The 13,864-nt window shown below is 43.4% G+C and overlaps 1 long non-coding RNA gene across 2 annotated transcripts; it reads left to right on the forward strand.

Moving 5' to 3' along the window:
• The first annotated feature begins 7,923 nt into the window (after positions 1-7,923).
• On the forward strand, positions 7,924-13,575 carry LOC125709862 (uncharacterized). Of its 2 annotated transcripts, XR_007382847.1 has the most exons (4): positions 7,924-8,237; positions 8,529-8,630; positions 10,584-10,715; positions 12,895-13,575. It is a non-coding gene; the product is annotated as an uncharacterized LOC125709862 (long non-coding RNA). The 2 variants fall into 2 exon arrangements; XR_007382848.1 differs by lacking the exon at positions 8,529-8,630.
• Positions 13,576-13,864: the final 289 nt, after the last annotated feature.

The raw sequence follows: 13,864 nt of genomic DNA on the forward strand, positions 1-13,864 counted from the left end.
CTTTTGTGTCACATCAGACATAACCCCAGTCCTCTCTGGCCCTAAAATTGGACAGTATCATAAATAACCCCCCCCCCCCCCCCAGCTGTCAAGTCACACGGCTCTAATCACCGCTGTGGACCGAAACGCTCCCATAGTCACCATGTAAGGGGAGACTCCTGTTCTGAAAACATCAGGAACCATCTCATCATCGCCCGGCAAGGCTGTGCTAAACCATCACTGTAGTCAAATCAGCATGGGTTTGCATCCCTCCTCCGGTAATTAAATGCAGAGATGCAGTGCTTTTTTTGCGCAGGATACCTCTGCACCCAGTCAGCATCTGGGGCTCGATGTCACAGGTGCGGGTATCACGAGGCCCCGCCCTCCGAGATGATTCATTTCATCAGCTGAGACTCTGGAAATGCTCGGAGTTGAATTATTGACGTCCGTCTGTCTTCGCGATATTCAGCATACGTTTCAGTATCGCGCAGGAAGTTCTTCATTAGGCGTGGAGGGGTGTTGACCAGCGGCATTCATCTACATGCCAGTAATGGGGAGCACTGGGGTAATTGTACTCTGAATGTCAGCTTGGATAACATCACTGTAATAAAAACGAAAACAAGAAATCCGAGGAAAAGACTTGACTGCAGTTTAGTATGTCTAATAAGGCTTCTGTGCAAACAGGTAAATATGTGGGTCTTTTCTGAGCAGGCTGTTGTTAGCAAGCGCCGAAATTGGTTCTTTTTTTTCTGCATTTAAAATGAAGTGTGAAGAATGAGCTTCATCAGTGGCTGGCATCATCCTGCTTTTTATCTCGGCGCTACACCTTCCTGTCCTCCAAAGCCTACTCCAGTCCATTAGGGGCGAGATTGCATTCTGCAACTCAGTTCATCTCAATTCATTTGCACCATCTGAGTAAATACCCAGAGAGAACGGATATTGTTTACATATAAAATCAGCGGAGGAGGAGCGGCCGATACGAAGCATCAGCTAAAGGGTGAAAACGGCGTAAAAAATTGAGCTGCTGTTATTATGACGAAGCACCTCTTTAGCAAGGGGTCGTTGATGTCGGGGGGGGGGGCATGACCTAACCAGAGAGTAAATGTCTGCTCTGTTACAGGAAGGCTTTGAGCTGAAATTGTCTTGGTGCTTCAAACCACACATCACGGGTAGATTAATGAGCTTTAAATCATCTCGGCCCCCACCATAATTATTTAGTCAGCTCATTTCTGCAGCACATCAACGGGGCGGTCTGTGGAAGCAGAAGTGCTCCCTTAATGGCCTGAACTCCAGACAGCAGCACCAGTGTTGACATGGAAAAGCAAGCAGATCAGCACGCATCCACATGCAGGCACGATGTCAATTTTCTTCCACCGAAATGTGCACTTTAAAGCCACATTCCTCCTTCGTGCATTTCCAGTGTAGGACTTTTATGTCTGAGTGACATCCCTTCTCACACAGCTCACTTACAGTGAGTAAGGCCCAACTTACCTTCTGCTGCTTCATACTTGCTGTTCTCACTGTGACGCATGTCCTGAATCCCAGTGAAATGGCAAAGAATGCTAATGAAGACTGTGAGTATACAGCTGGGTGGATGTTTTCTGATCTAAGACTTAAATGGCAGCACCTATGCCCCAACCCATACGTTTCTGCACATCTACACCTGGTTATTCATGCGAGACAGTTTACTTCATAACAAACTGCCGATGGCATCGACGCCCTGCCTGTGATTGGTGCTGACAGCACAGACTGCCTGTCAGTGATCTACCCTTATGACGTTAATTCCACGTCTGTGATTTGTGTTGATGGCTCAGGCTTCCTGTCAGTGACTCTATCCTCACGACACTGTTACTCTGTGTCAGTGACTGGTATTGATGGTAAAGATACCCTCGCAGTGATCTATCCTTATGACATTAGTTCAGTGCCTGCGATTGGAGCTGATAGCTCAGACTTTCTGTCATTTATTTATCCCTGTGACATTTACTCTCTGTTACGAAGAAAATGCAAATATACATAATTTTGTTGTGTTTTTTTAAATATTTTTTCTAATTACTTCCAACTCTGTAATGTGTTATATTCCTCTTTGACGAACCACCCACATTTAATAAGCAAGTCAAAACACTAATGATTTAATTTCTCTTGACTTAGATCAAGCTGGAACCAATTACGGTGTCTGAAACTGGCTATTGCTGAAGTCTGATAATTCATCTTAGATTGGTTTTGTCCTTCTTGATGGAGTTTGCGCCTACTGTACCATCTGAGACGCATGGATATGGTTTTTTGGAGATTACTACATAATAGAATTTTTTATGGAAATGGCTGATTATAATTTCATCAAACTTCCGTTGCGTTTCCCCTGTAGACATGATTATTTACCAGCCCAATAATATGCATCAATCTTAACCACAAGTCCAGCTCCATAGCAATAAATCTTCATGCATGTTCATTCCGTCTCAAGCACATTTTAGCACATACATTTGCATACATTTTTTTATTCCCAAGTCTCAAGAAAAAGAAAAATACTGGCAATAGTAATACTGCCGTTTTATATGTTGATTTTCATCATTAATATTCAGAATAAGTGTAGAACAATTAATTTTTAAGCAAATATGTCTGTACTAAGCATTGAAACTTGTTACGGTAATGAGTCTCCAATAAAGTTACTTTATTGGTGCCCGACGTTAAATTTTGTTTGCAGTCCAGAGTCCACACACAAACCGAAACAGGAGGAACACAAAAGTCACATATCACACATCACTCATTGTACCACAGTCCCTAACAATAAACGGTAAAAACAGTACTCAGTAAAAAAATAAATGAATAAATAAATTGAAAAATAAAATGATAAAATCCTCACAATATAAATAACAATAACTTATAACTTATTCCTAAGTGGAATTGCTGCCCGAATAAAACTGCTTCTGTAACGTTTTCTCCTACACCTGGGAATTATGAACCTGCAACCACACATCAGGATTATTTTCCTACGTATGATATCGTTTATACCTGTTTTCTGTTTTCCTGGACTTTCTTCAATGAAATGCAGCCATTGATCTGTCCATGATATTAAATGAATGATGTTATAGTTGATTGTGATAATCATCACAATGTTGTTACGCGTTGTGTTGTGTTATATGCCAGGTTTGCTGTTTTTTGCTTCATACTGAAATTCATTTTAACTTGTTTGATTTAGTGCCCTGTTTCCTTGGCGGCTCAGCATGTATGGCTGATATTCGTACCTGTAGGGGGCGCAGATGAGAGTCTCGCAGGGTTCGCTAAGGCTTAAAAAGCCCTTTATCTCTCACATATTGCTACCAGCTATGATTGAGCCACGTACGCCTCCATCCCACATCTGCATGAAAACTCTGAGTGATGCAGATCTATCCTCACCCCTCCCTTATAAAAGCTGTGATTGGAGCCTCAGTGCTGTGGGTTAAACAAAATCTGAGAAAAAAAATCTAGATATTTGAATACAATTAAAAATCCCTTCCAGTCCAAACTCTGCAGGAACACTATATAAACTCACACACAGTCACATATAGTCAACCACTTCTTGATTGTAATATATTTCAGGCATAGATGAGGAAGCCTCTCATTGTGCCAGGATGCCTGAAGCACTCGCTTTGTGAATTTATAGAGGGGATAATTTCACACTGAGCCTTTCCATAATCGCTTCATATGAGACCCACACATCAGGATTCATAAGCTCTGTGTCCTACGGCAGACAGCACACATAGGCCAGCTTGGGCCGGGAAAAGCAGGGTGGGGCGGCACACAGGGTGGGGAAGAGTGGCAGGGCGCTATGTGAGGCCGGGAGAGACGGGCGAGGAGGCGTACGGAGCCGGCAGAGGCAGGTGGGGTGGCGTGTGAGGCTGGCAGAGGCAGAGGGGAGGCGTGTGAGGCTGGCAGAGGCAGAGGGGAGGCGTGTGAGGCTGGCAGAGGCTGTGGGGAGGCATGCGGGGCTGGCAGAGGCAGGGTGTGGCGGCGTGTGGGGCCAGAAGAGGCAGCAGGACAGCATACAGGGCTGGGAGAGGCAGGGTGGGGTGACATACAGGGGTGAGAAAGGCAGGGTGGGGCAGCGTACATTGCCATAAAAGGTACGGCAGGGAGGCGGGCAGTGCTGGGTTGGTCTTCCTTTATTTATTTACTTTTACTTTTACCCATTTATAGAGCACTTTTAGAATAGGCAGTAGCTCCGTTTTAATTTTAATATATGTCCTTATAGTATTTTCTGTGTGTTTTTGTCTACCGTTTATGTTTAGAGCACTGTGGTATGGAGCTACTATAAAAATTTGAATTTCCTCTGGGATTATTTAATATGTCTGTCTGTCTGTCTGTCTATTCTCTGCTTTAGCGACTGCAGGTGGACCCTGGTGTTCAATAGCCATTTAATTAACATCCACCATGTGACAAATCTTTTTCGGAGCTGCGTGTTTTCAGCTGAATTGTAGTATTATACTTTTGCCATTCTGTGCCTTTTCATTCATATCCTATCAGTGTTTGGTTTTGTGGTTCTAAAAGCTGGAATTTTTAATATGATACGAACTGGGAAGCCACCGGCAATGGAGACACCAGTAACTGGAAGAGTGTTGACATAGATACAGTATATAGATATATATAAACCCACATGAGTCTCTCCTTTCAGTATCCTACATGATGTTTGGGCAAATATCTCTCTTCCTCTGTAAATATTACAGAAAAATTATCCCCAATAGATCTAGATTTGAGCAAGCAAATGACTCATACCGAGTTTCAAAAAGGAGTTAACTCGTACTGTACCAAATCTTACAGTTTCTCATTTTAGGCAGGAGACTGCAAGGACCGCCTTTTATATTGCAGACACCTTCTGGAACATCCATACCTGTGAAATAACATCCCAGTCATGATTGCAGGCAGGTATTTAAAGGCGCAGGAAACACCAGTTAGGCTCAGACGTTCACATATAGCATCAGGCATTGTATCACTGCCATTTTTAGTCATTCGCACAAAGTATCCCCACAGCTTGCGAATATCACGTCGCCTCCAATGTTACCACGACAACCAACTTCACGCCACACACAAAACTGAATGGCTGGCTAGCTGTTTCCTGACTAATCGGTTAAGGGCAGCCTAAATCGGCTATGGATGTTCCTGAAGGCAGCACATGTGAAGCAGAAAAGCAGAACAGAAGGACTGTGAGCCTCATTGATCGGCGACACTTTTGATTTCCGGAACAGCTGTTTTGCGTCGTGGATACGGTCTCTAGGCTTTGCATGTTGGAGACGCACCAGACCAACGTGAAGGCAAGGCAGAGGGGTGTCTTCACAGCGCTAAAAACCCACGTCAACCCAAACGTCATGGGGTCGCTGCTCGGCGCCTGACAATTTGCTGCACACGTTGTAGATGAGTGAGCGGTAAATGGGAGACGCCGGAAATCGGCGCAAACTCAGCAGACAGGAATCGACTGCAGGCCTGTGAGCTTGGGGATCTAAGGCGAGCGTCCTGCTGGTTTCAGATGATACGTTTTAATTAGCGCCTGATTAATGCCTCCAGCACCAGACGAGACGTCTGACTCTCCAAGCAAATACTTAAAAATCGGAAAGAAGGTGAGGTGACTGTGAAAGCAGAGGCTATGCAACCTACTCACCATACCTACTCACCATACCTACTCACCATACCTTATGACCACAATAGCTTTTACTACTACGGAAATATGTGCATATATGTAGTTTTTTGTAGCAGAATAAAAATGGTTAAAATTTAACACGGACTACATACATCACGACTGTCCAGCAGTTGTTCCATGGTCCTCAGCATCATGCTGAAAGGCCATTTTTAATGATGGAATCCTTAGTCCAATACGGAATGAATTAGTCGTGGGTTTAATTACAACCATCTATCACGATGTTATCTGTGCTTTTAATGCTGGTTCCCTCACTGGATGCTCACTAGCTATTGAATATTAGTAATTGGAATCAACGATAGACCTTTGCATATTAAGTTGTGCTCCCCACCTCCGTAGGATAACCGAGCTGTCTGCACACGGACAACATGTCCACCGCAAGACGCATCTGCATCCATGGTGGGGGAAAAAAAACCTGTAGATTACGTTTTTAAATACCATGAAACCATGTCTATGTGTCCCTCGGTCAACAAGGGTGGGGTTTGTGTTTCACTTCTTTAACCAATCAGTGTCTTCGTTGTATGACATCACCACATTGGTCCATTTTATCTCATGTTTACATTCAAGGATTTAAGCACGTACCTATGCTTTGTATCTATGATATGGCCCTTAACAAAAGCCATACACCATAAAACAAGCATTGTACTTTACATATCTGAGCACTTTGCCGCTTAACAGAAAACACTGGTCTTAATTAATGTGGTGATGTCATGCAATGAAGACTGATATTGGTCAAAGAAGTGACACACAGGCCCCTCCCTTGTTGACCCAGGGACACGTCGAACTCAGCAAATTCAGGACTATGTCTATGTCTGTGGTGCAAATTGCATTTTTATTATTGGTCCCCTTCAATGACCAAAATCGATCTTACATCCCTGGGATGTAGGTGTTAATGCCTGTATTGTTATACAGAAGGTAACCTGAATGGAAATCAGTTCAAAATTCTTTAGTACCTCTTTAGTAATTTCAGTCAGTGCCGTAACATGGTGACATAAAAGGCAAGGAGCATGCAGGTGTGGGATCACAACGTCATGAGGGTTTATTAATAACAAAAATAACGAAAACATAGAGAGAGGAAAAACAACCCACTGGGCCTTGCTGTGAACAGCCAGAAACCGACAGTCCAAAGAGGAGAGGAAACGGCAGCATGCGGGTGGCGGAACGTCGATTAGCCGGCCTGAGGATGGAGCAGCGGCGGTTACCGGGATCGGGGGACCGGGGAGTGGCACGCTGGACAGGGTGGCCAAGGCCAACAGGCAGGTGGGTCCGTGTGTGACGGCCAATGAATTTTCATTGTACAGTGGAAAAACAAAAATCGGAAAACTAAAAGTTAGTTTTCGGTTTAGCTGGTCCTTCCAAGGCTCAGCACATGACCTCTGCTCATTCCTCCCTGGAAGCGCACGTCTCGTCTCAAAGTGAGTGCATACTGTAACGCCAATGTGATATCAGCACAAGGTCCTCCGTTTCTGTTTATCAACAATAAAATCTCTGTACTCGTGCTAAGGAATATTGTCCAGCTCCCCATTAGACAGCAAACTACAGGTATGCGGGAAGAATTTCCCGGTCACATCAAATCTGTCAACGGACCCCACATCTATACAGATATTTTATTGTCCGATTTTTGTTTATAATTATACTGAAGAAAATCAGATAACTGGCCATCTATTCATTTTCCGATCTTATCATCAAAAACAAAAAATGGGTCGTTTCCCGATTTTGGTTTTTCCACTATGCAACAAAAATCCATTCGCCATAATTTACACGGACCTATACAGATATTTTATTTTCGTTTATAATCAAACTAAAGAAAATCAGATATCTGGCCATTTTTTTTTTTTTTTTCATTTTTCAATCTTATCACAATCAGAAACAAAAAATGGGTCGTTTCCCCATTACATTTTTTTCACCATACAACTAAAATCCATTGGCCGCCATACACACTGACCCAGCTGCTGGGCCAGTGTGGAGGATGGAACCGCTGAACGGGATTGGCTGAGCGTGCCGCACCTGGAGGCGGGGACTACAGACACCAGGGAGACGGTGAAAATGCTGAGTAACGAGTGTGTGGGAAGCTACGTGCTGAATGGGCAGCAACACCGGTGAATAACATGAGGATAATGACATGAGGAGCTAAAACATAGATAAGGTGCACAGGAATGTGGAATGCGACAAGCAGGGTAATTAACCAATTAACTAAAAAGGGGTAAGGTAACCATGGAGACTTTAATGAGGGACACAGGAAAGGTAAACACGAGGCCCCAGCTCATACTCCGTAACAGCAGAGCAAGAGCGTGGGTATGACAAATGCAACCTGCTCCCAGAACATTATGTATCATTATTATGTGTATTTTCCTGCATAGGCACAAGAATGATGACAAGTACATTGGAGCGTAATTAAACGGCTGCATTTTGGCCTCTACTGTGAAGTGGCAGGCTGACTGAAATGGACATTAAACGACCAGGCGTTCTCTCCTTATGGCCATAAAGTATTATGTTATTAAATATGAGACTTTCTCTGTTACACGACGGTGCTTTTAACAGACAATTTACACCGTCAGCGTTCCTGTAGCATCACCGTCCTGAAGTGCAGCAAAAAGTAAGTACAGCAGAAAGTAACTCTTATAGTCTTCTAAAGTAAATTTCAAGGTTCAGCCGCGCCCGGCGGTGTAGCGTCCCCAGACGGGTGGGGGCCATGGCGGATCAGACAGGCGGAGTTAAGCGAGCGTGGATTCGGATCATTTGGCTGTCAGAGCTGATGAGTAATGCTGTGCTCCTCTCTCTACCTTTGCAAGAATAGCCAGTTAGGAGTTTGCTGGAGTTTGCAGTATGTCTGAGGATGTTGGTGGAAGACAGGGCTCCGTTTGTGGGTTTTTTTTTTTTTCCCCAGAACAGCCTTCACTGTCCAAAGTACTGCCGCTGAAATGACTGTCTTCGCCTAGCAAGTTTGAAGATAACTGCAAAGTGATCGGAATCTCAACAGCCAGTAAATGTACGAACATACTATAAAGATAATTGTTTTACATAATGAAGGAGGCTTTAAGTGGGCACCCTCCCTCAAAACATCCCAGGGAATCGTCCTTCAAAAAACCTCCCAAAACTCATCTCCTGTCTGCACCCCCTCCCCCCGTCCTTCTGTTTGTGTTCTTGCTGACTATTTCTCGGTTGCAGTCTCGCTTGACAGTGCTGCATGCTATTTTCTTGAATTTTTCACTTGTCTTGTACAGGAAACTAGTCCGCATGCTGTTTTATGTGACTCGCCTCTCTCGTGTTGGGCTCTAACAATGTGCATCTCTTGCTCCAGTGGTCAGTCGCACTTGTTACTGGTCAATCACTGGCAGCTCCGAATGCACCATGCGTTCATAAGTTGGCTCGTCGACAGTTGACTCCTCGTGGTACATCTGCCTTAACTTGTGCTCACTTCGGACAACAGCTTTAGCCAAATGAACAGATGTAAATGTAAACTCTGTAGCTTATGTAAACCCGCCATATTGGTAGGAACCTCCCAGCTTGCGGTTTGTTCAAAGTTTTACTTTCAATATATTCAGCTTAAGCCTGAAAGTTGGGGAAAGCAATAATGAATTAAACTTAATGTGTCCCATAGTGTCATAGGTGCTTCTCTGCCTCAATTTAGGGAGAATGAATATTTGCTTTGCTCAGCCCGACCTTCTCCCATAGTTATGGGCAGATGGGAAAAATATACTGGGGATCAGTATATTCATGTGTTTCTGCTTCTATTACTAATCAGTAATGAATCACTTTAATGTTAAGAGTAAATGAAGATAAGAAAAGCCCTGAAACATGTATTTTTATACACATTTTAAGCACAACAACATATGTTTTGGCCATAATTCTCCCTGATTGATATCTGAGTTGAATACTCGCTGATTTTTAGCTCATAATATATCACATACATTTTCATACAGTTAAAATACTATTATTGTGCCTAGTTGGTTCATTACTGAAGGTAAGCCTACAGTAAAAAAACGACCACAGTTTTATACATAACATAAAAAATTTAGTACCTTATATTTTAAATTGTCCAGTTTAAGTCATCATTTGTGTGGGAAGAAATTTTTCTAGCAATAAATGAGCCATAAAGGAGATACTGACTGGAAAAAAGGTTCATTTAGGCCTGTGATCTGTGACGTCCTATAAGGAGGAATGCAGGCAGCACTTCAGTCAGCATGGAACCTCCTCTAGAGAAGCACTGAAGCCCTCTGTAGCAGTACCAGGCTTTCTGGTTCCGGGCCAGAACCGTGGAAGCGTGATGGTGCCGCAGATTGGATACCGCAGCATGCGTGGGGGTTCTGCTATTGTGACGTTCCTCACGCTGTGGTCGTCCGCCTCTCTCGTGCTCTCAGCTGTTTCAGAGCCCCGTAAACATTGCGCAGTAATTTCCTCTGTTATCCTGATATTGTGCCTGTAAAACATTGTAATCGGCGTATCAATTTGAAATTAATTTGCTCTCCGTGTTTGTCTAATTGTAGATGTAAACAGGCATCTGTGTTGCAGGTAAACAAGGGCGGTTTTGGGGAAACAACGTTTGCTGGAGGTTTAATTTTTGACGCCCTGATAATTCTGGGGGTGTTTGTTTTGCTTCTTGGCTTCTTAGCCAAGGATGCTCTCCTTACAGCTAATGATGCTTTATTTTGTCCATCGCACGCGTACATATTATGTTTATTTTATATTTATGTTTATTTTATATTATCATTTATACCTTTTCCGGTGTTTTCATGTAACTTCAGTTTTCCATTAAGTTATAATTATCATAACACTACGAAGGTTTTGGGAAACACTCTGGCTCCGGACTGTTGGAATTCTCAAACTGAGAGTGCGGTTGTTAAAAGATCGAAGCACAATAAATCGCCCGGGGCTCGTTTGCATCCATTTGGGTCTTCATCTGTGACGCATCTGGCAAAAACCATTTGTTCCTCCCCTCCAGGATGGTCACGGTGAGAAGGAGATGGAGCAAAACCACCCGCTTTCCTGCTCCTGTCCTCCTAGCTTGGCGGCGTGAGCCTTCGCCCGCTGTGATGGATGCCAGAGCGGAGAGAACAGCTGGCAGGGAGACCAGGTAAGGAGGTGGGGAAACGGCAGGGCTTTCCAGGAAGGGGCCTGGAGAAGGATAGTGTGCCGATGGCGCTAGTGCATTGGACACGGGAGCTGTAGAGAGATATGGCCTTGATTGTGAATGCATGATGAACATGAAGGCAGGGTTTGTCTTAGAAACAGACTGAAGGAGACGAGGAAAATCACATCAAGGCGGACTTTTCCGGAAGTTTAAACAAGTGTACATTTTTAAGGAGATGCACGGCGTTATTCAATTCAGTGACCGGGGGATAATTACTTTGTGGATGTCTGGATGGCAGGCCTGAGGATTGTGGGCGGTTTGGTACAATCGACACTCTCTCAAGAGGGAATGAATATGCCTCCCACACCCCCCCCCCCCCCCCTTCCCCACAGTCACACCATAATCAAGCTAGATATTCACTGAGGAAATTCTGTCTCTGTACTTGTATTAATAGCAATTCCCCCTTTATATATCACATTAAATCCGACTTTACAAACACAGTAAATGCAATAAATTATAAATAGACTATAAATAAATTATAGATATGAATTTAAATTATGCTTGTGTGCAAAATTATACATGAGGTAATCCAGAATATAAGGTGAAGCCAGGAAATACAGAATGAATGATTGTAAAATATAGATGTGTTTATGTTTTATATATTATATGTTTATATACGTGCTGTTCTTCTTCAGGCCTGCTACTCTGCTTGGATATTGTTGGCAAGCAGAATATCCCACTTTGCAGGGTTATACAGATAAGATTAATATTTGCTATCTGCTTTTTACTGCTTCTCAATAAAACCTCATTTTTGTACTTATCTAATCGCAAATCATAACGATTTGACAATGAAATGCCACACACCGATCTCAGATCAATTACTCCGCGCTTTGAACTCCAGCACCTTAAATTAACACTTTAGTCATCATGCTCAGCAGTAATAACAGAGTTTTATCAATATGTCAAAACAACCACAGGCGAGTAGGAAAGAGCCCATTGAGCTAAGAAACACCCACAAAGCCTCATTTCAACAGAGCTCTGGGGCGTTTCGTAAATCGTCCATGATCTAAACTGTAACATGAATAATACAATCACAGAGTATTGTCACAGAATATAGAGAAGTAGGCTGATTTCCATTGATTAGTCATATGTTAGCTGGAGGTCATGCCTTCCTTTGTCACATGAATATATGATGATGACAGTAAACGCCTGGCAAACATGACACCACTTATCACACTGGTGATTCCCTGTCCATCAACTAGAAACTGTATGTTAGAGGTCACCAACTAGCAGCCTCAAAAAATACAAATGTGATATATACAGTATCCCCCACACCCCATACACACTCCCCCCACCCAAAAAAAATGCTGTGGACCTTCCACAATACAGGGAACCCCTGTATTGTATGTATGTGTGACAAACAGGACTGCAAATTTAACTATCTATTACCAAACAACCCAAAACAAGTATTCTGAAACACAGATAGAACAAATTTATGTTATCATTTAAGCTTGGATTTATCTGCATTTCATTTCTAGTGTTTCACCAAATGCAGAAAATGAAAGCAGTTGCAATTGGGTAAGAGAGACACAAGAATATCTCAGTAAGTCTTTCTTTTCTAGTTATGCTCATATTATTTACTGAGTGCCGTGCATTTCAGCTCGTGGGGGTTTTACTTGCACAAAAATGTTCTGAGGGCAGAAGGAAAAATGAGAGAGAACTAATGGTATTTTAGTGGAGGTGGATCCAATGAACTAGGGGAGGTGGGACCAAGACATCTTGGTTGGTTCTGCCTCCTCTAGCTGCTTGGACTCATTTCCTCTACAATCTGATTGGTTATCTCTCTCAACCAGTCATTTTTCCTTCTACCCTCAGAACATTTTTGTGTAAATAAAACTCCCATGAGCTGCATTTCATTATTAAGAGGACATTTTCCGAGACCCGCTGAAGATAAATATTACACGTGTGGCTCCCTGGGTAGAGCTGCTGCCTCACAGCCCCAGGAGGGCCGGTGGAATCCCGCCCCCGAATCTGTGTGTGTGCGTGTTCTCCCCGCATCTCCACCATATGGTTTGGGGAATTGGTGTCTCTGAGCCGCCTGTAGTGTGTCAATATGTGTGCGTGTGCCATAGACTGGCATCCCAGGCCAATGGCTCCACAGCCTTTTGGTCTCTGCTTCCAGGGCGTGACCCTTTGCTGCATGGTCGGTTTTTGGAAGACAGACACCAATGCACATTCCGGAGCATCACTGAAGCGAGTCGGCAGCCAACCCTTTTCGTAAATATCTGCTGGTCGCGGCCTCGTTGGGCCTCCTCCCAAGCCAATCTGCTGTACTTCCTGTACCATCTCCCCACGCTCACGCCCACTCAGCAGCCTGCTCCCGCTCTTGCTCAATCTCCGCGGACGAAATGTCACCAGCTGAAACCGAACAAGTCCGCTAATGCAATCTGCATCTCTCCGCTGTTTGTCATTAATGCCGTCTGCCGGGACCCAAGAAAGGATTCAATCACCAGTTAACCTTTTACCTGTCAGATAATGAAAAGTAACACCAGCATGATATCGGGCACCCTGTCAGATAGGGTTGCCGCCTTAAACGCTTTGCATTGGAAAGCAAAAGATTTTTCACTTTTTGCTATCACATTAGCATAAGACAATGTCATTTAACATATTAACAGTAATGTCAGGTATCCTGTCCAGGGTGTCACCCTGTCTTGTTGCCTATTCTGCCTAGGATTCAACTAGGATCCCCCCCGAAGTGGTTGTAAGATAGATGGGTATTAATAATAATAAAAAAAACATAAAAGCTCTTCTTGTTTAATATAAAATAACATTGCTGTGTTTATATATTGTTTTGTGGCAATAACCTATAGAGTGACTTTGTTTCTAGTTTAGTGTAGAATAAAAATGAGCATTAAAATTGCATTTCAGATTTCTTGAAACCTTCTTGCAGTGACACAACATGCAAGCCAATTTTGTTGCTCATCTTTTGGTATAGCCACTTGACATCCCATAATTGTATGAAATCACTAAGGAGAGCAGAGAGTTGCCTTCACTCAAGGCTAAAACACGACATTTTCCATATTCAGTTTGCCAGCATTGAACTCCCACAGATTGCTGATAAATGCAGCCGGCTTTCGTCTGTCACCTACGGT

This window comes from Brienomyrus brachyistius, chromosome 16, assembly GCF_023856365.1.
Source record: "Brienomyrus brachyistius isolate T26 chromosome 16, BBRACH_0.4, whole genome shotgun sequence".
Taxonomy (NCBI): domain Eukaryota; kingdom Metazoa; phylum Chordata; class Actinopteri; order Osteoglossiformes; family Mormyridae; genus Brienomyrus; species Brienomyrus brachyistius.